We start from the raw sequence: 5,353 nt of genomic DNA, 5'->3' as shown, positions 1-5,353 counted from the left end.
CACATGCCCAAAGCAATGCACTCTCACCTCTCTGGACTTGTGTACAAACCATAGAAATTTGTGCTGACACTGTCATATAATGATTACTATTCCTGTCCATCCTCAGCACAAACAATGCAGATCCTAACATCTGGGACTCTTCCAGCTAATGTTATGACTCCTGTATTTTTGTCATTGCCACCATCACCAAACCATATCACATAGCTGTTGTCAGTACACTCTTGTGGACCTTCCCTTTCATTGTTATTGCTACCTGTCATAGGTTCATAGGTTGGTACTAGGCTATCAGCCCTAGGGTCTATACAAGCCTAGCCATAACAATTCCCTGGCTATTTCTTCCCACATTATTTACTTTCCTGGACCCCTGTCTAGCAGGGCGACTGACGTGATCCCTGGGGTGAATTTCCTTTATCCCATCCAATCTTCAAGATTCCTCTTGAAGAGGTCCAAAGAGGCACTCTGCTTGACATGTATGGGCAATCTATTTCAGAGTCTGGGGAGTGTCTGGGTCAGGAACCTATCCCTCCAGCATGTTTTGTTTATTGTGATGACAAGGATTAGATCCCTGGAGCGTGTAGCTCTGAGGGATTGGGATTTCTTTAAGTGTAGCATGTCCAACAGCTCTGGGTTTGACATGGCCTTGTATGTTAAGCAGAGATCGCCTCTGAGTAGACGATATGCGACAGAGTATAGCTGGAGTTTTTTAAGGTGATCAGCATAGGGCATCTGCTTTAGGCCTGTGATTCTTTTAGTGAGGTCTATCAGGAATCAGTCCTGACAGTCTTCTACAGCCACTCTACCATGCATGCACTATCTTTTTTACCTCTCTTACCCACTCAGCTTTACTGTGTACTTTAGCCCACATGTATTTATTAACATACACCTTCACCAACTGCACTCCCTGCATTCTCACTATTCATCTGTCCTCCCTATCAATCATAGACATACATAGTCTTTATGCTATCCATTACTCAACTCTGTATAGCATAACTTTGCCTCTCCAGGGTCTCCTACACATGTTTCCTGTTCACAATATCATACACAGATGTCATAGACCATGGGGACTCCTGTGTGATCTCCTGTGTCAACCTGACCATCACCATTGCAAAGAGATGCCATGATGTTAGTGCATAGCATGAAAGAAGTGTCACTGTCATCTGTCTTATATTGCATGAGGTGACATGTACCTGTCTGCCAGGCTATTTTGTTCCCATGGCCTGTTGTGAACAACAAGTATCCAATAATGTGATTTAGCTGATGACATCATCTGTGTCTGTTGAAGGCATGAGGACAGTGTACCATAGGGTGCAGTAAAATGACCTATATAACATCAGTTCACATGCACACACCAAGTTGGCTACAGTGAGATTAGAACTTCTACCTGCCTAGGTTTACAGACTAGGGAACACACTACTTAAGGCATACATCATGGTGCAAGGATGGCTTTAACACAACTGCAGGTGTTCTTATATTGCATGACATCAGCAGGCCCTCTGGGGGACAGGAAGTTGGAGGACTGCTAGACATAAGGATGTTTTGTTGCAAGCACAAAGGCAGTACATAACAATGCCAGTCTCCAAGGCAGTGTTGGACTCCCACTCCCACTAATCTTTATGGAAACACACACACACACACACACACACACACACACACACACACACACACACACACACACACACACACACACCTACCTAAGTGCATAGACTAATGAAAACCATTGTTAATGCAAGCACTACTACACAAGTCTGATTTTAAAAGGACTTAATGTGCTCTTATAGTAGATTAGCAAAAAGAGCTCGGATATGTGGACAACAACCAAAAGTGGTAAAACAGAGATTAAATCATCTCATGTAAAAAGTCTGTAAGTGCTCCAAACAAGCACTTTATTGCAACATCAAGTTGAGGTTCAGTTTACTTATGGAGAAATTAAGGATGAAGTTTTTACAAATAATATGGTGGTTCCATTTGGAGTTGGTTCTAAGGAAATCTTAAAAACTAGAGCGCAAGTTTTGTGATTTTACTTTTATTTTTTGACATTTAAAAATTTTTAATGTTTTTGAACATTTAAAACAATTTTATCATAGTGTTTTTGGTATTAATATTTTTAAGAAAAGTTTTGGAACATCTTAAATTTCTTAAGTTAATGTACCTTTAATGAAGGTTGTAAATTAAATTGTTAAAGTCGCATGTTCTTAACCAAGGTATTTATTTGGTATTATTGTAGGTAAAACTGTTCTGAAGAACTCCCAGATTAGAGGAATGGAATTGCTTAACTTGATGTTGCAATAAAGTGTTTGTTTTTGGAACACCTATGGACTTTTTTACTTGAGATGATTTAATCTCTGATTTACCACTTTTGCTTACTATCCACATATTCAAGCTCTTTTTGCGAAGTTACTGGTTTCTGGTGAGCTTGGTTTGTGCTGTTTTGGGATTTATTTTATAGCAGATGACATCATCAAGGGATGTAGGGAACACCAGCGTGGAAGGCCTGCATAGGCACGTTGCTCCTTTGTGTCATCTGAGGCTACTAGACTAACAGTAGTGTACTGATTAGAAGCAATATCTGTGTAACAGTACAAGTCCCTTATTGAGCATATTTGGATGTTTTTCTTTGGTAGTGCAAGCCTCTGTGCACAATGTTATCACCATGTCCATGAGGGAGCACACAACATTATTACACCTTTGTTTTGTGTTAGCTGTATGTTGTAGAATTAAGGAGATCCTATGGCCGTACTGATTGTTATTGAGGTTGTGAGGAAACACATATGATTTTTTATTAACTGTCTGTACAGATAGTTACACTGTGCTCTCCGTTTGCAATGTTTCCACATCTTGGAAATATAAAACAGTAAGACGGCAGATCTGTGTATATGGTATAATAGTAGCATACCTCTCAACCTCATAGAGCACAAAATCTGCACAAAGCCATAATTAATATAGCAAATGTTGAAATAAATTGGCCTTACAAACCTACAATGTTGATGGAATAACATGTTTTGCATTACCATGGATTTTCTGAAAGGTATGACATCCATAAATGAAATGTATGTCATATTTTGACTTAATTCTCAATGATTTAGCAATAATGTTGTATAAACCAACATATTATGGGGAACAGAGTACAAGTTATGTTAATATATGGACAAGTGGGACAGGTTAGAGCTATGATAATTACGTATAGGGAAAATGCAATGAGTATTGCACTAAGAGTACATGCATGCGCATTTTAATTCTCTACCTGTTTGGTCAGTGTTAAGCAGTGCACAAACAAGAGGTACATTGCTAACATCCATTCTTTCTATTATGTAATGTATATTTCTTACTGCAGCCGACTCCTCTCAGTACTCCAGGCTGTGATTTCACAATTGCTGTGGGCAGTGTTTATTATCTCTATATTTTCTAGTTTTGTAGAATTGTGCTTCATGCAAATGAATTCACCATTATTAACATTGTTTTCAGCACGTGCTGCATTGCGCAAATGTGTACTAAAAATAAATGTTATGAGACACACAGTCACAGTCTGTACAAACACAAAATACAAAAACACCCCCTAAACTTCAATTTACATCAGGATTAGAAACCACAACACCGGTAAAGCTTCATCAAGCAGGATGGCTGCCTTAGTCCTTTTGGCCACACAAGCTGCTTTCTAAACTGGGGTCATTCCTCACACAATCACCATCATAAAAATGGCACACTGCTATCACACCATGCACACTATATTGTACAAGTGCTTCTCTGACTTACATCTGAACACAGACCAGTTAGTAGACACAACTCTTGTCAAACAGATGAGAATAACTATACATCTGTCTGTCAGATCATTGTGGGGTTGGGGTGGGGGGGGGACACATTTTCTGTCAGGATGCAAAGTAGCCTAAAGTCAGGCACAGCAAGGGAGTGGAGTCAATTATAGACTTCTCTCATGCATGATGTATCAGTATTCAGCTGTGTTTGGACTCTGACTATTTCATGCCTGAATCATAACTATTTCATATGGTAACATTTTAGTCATATAGGTGTGTGTACTTGTATGTTAACTTACAAAAGCACCACTATATATATTTGCATATTGTAACAAGGTAAGACATCTGAGAGGATATGCAATTAGTGTTCAACAATACAGTCTAGGTTCAGGCCTTGCCTTGCATATGCATCAGATGACACAGCATTAGTTCAGGGCTGACTCTGTCTGATGCAAGCAGTACACAGAAAATACATGTATAGATAAAGGTTGTGTGATTTGCCTGACATTAATTTTAATATATGCCTATGAGTAGGAGGAAGGTGGTAGACCTTAGATGGTCTGTGTATGTGCTATGCATGGTCTCTTAGCCAAAGCAAGGACATACTGAGAACACCTACTTTTACCTACAGGGACAGCAGCTGTGGGTTCCTCCTCTGAGTCTTCCTGTGACTGGGGTTGTGGTGACCTAGGCAATGGTGGGGGGATGTGTGCTTGTCCCCTTCCTGATACTGCTGTGTTTGTCTCCACAGGAGCACATTGTGTAGCATAGCATGAACTGTAAAAATGTGTGTACATGTGCTTGGAATATACTGCAAGGCTCCACCAGATATATCTAGGTACCGGAACCGTGACTTCAGAAACCCAAACACATACTCTATAATGTTCCTAGTTTGTGAGTGTGCCTCCATTATGGTGTTCTTCCATGGGTGTGTGTGCATTTCTGATGGATGTCATCATCCACAGTTCCAGGGCTTAGCCAGCATCCCCCAGTACATGGCCCCACTGCAGTTTGCGTACAGAGCTAACCGTTCTGTGTCTGATGCCCTATCAGTAGCACTACACATCTCCCTTGAGCATTTAGAGGGCAAAGATAACTATGTGAGGATGCTGTTCATAGACTTCATCTCTGCATTTAATACAGTGGTACCAATGTAGCTGATCGAAAAATTGGCACATTTAGGAACAGTAAACATCTCTGTAATGGGATACTGGACTTCCTAATTGAGACCACAGTGGGTGTGTTCAGATAAGAGCACATCAGAGTGCATCACAATTAACACGGGGGTTCCGTGGGGATGTATGTGTTCTCAGTCCACTGTTATTCCCCATCCTGACCCACGACTGCTATGCTAAGCACAAGTCCAACCATATCATCAAGTTTGTTAATGACACCACAGTTGTGAGGCTCATCACAAAGGAGGATGGGTATACAGAGAGGGTATACAGAGAGGAGCTGGCATCTCTGATCAGTTGGTGCGAGGGGAACAACCTTGACCTGAATATAAGCAAGACAAAAGAGATTATCATTTACTTCAGGAAAAGGAGAACAAACCAGCCAGTGCTCAGGATCAATGGTGAGAGTGTGGAGAGGGTTAAGAGTGC

Source organism: Protopterus annectens, chromosome 2.part2 (genome assembly GCF_019279795.1).
Source record: "Protopterus annectens isolate FY-2018-M chromosome 2.part2, PAN1.0, whole genome shotgun sequence".
Classification (NCBI taxonomy): domain Eukaryota; kingdom Metazoa; phylum Chordata; order Ceratodontiformes; family Protopteridae; genus Protopterus; species Protopterus annectens.
This window is presented reverse-complemented; position numbering follows the sequence as displayed.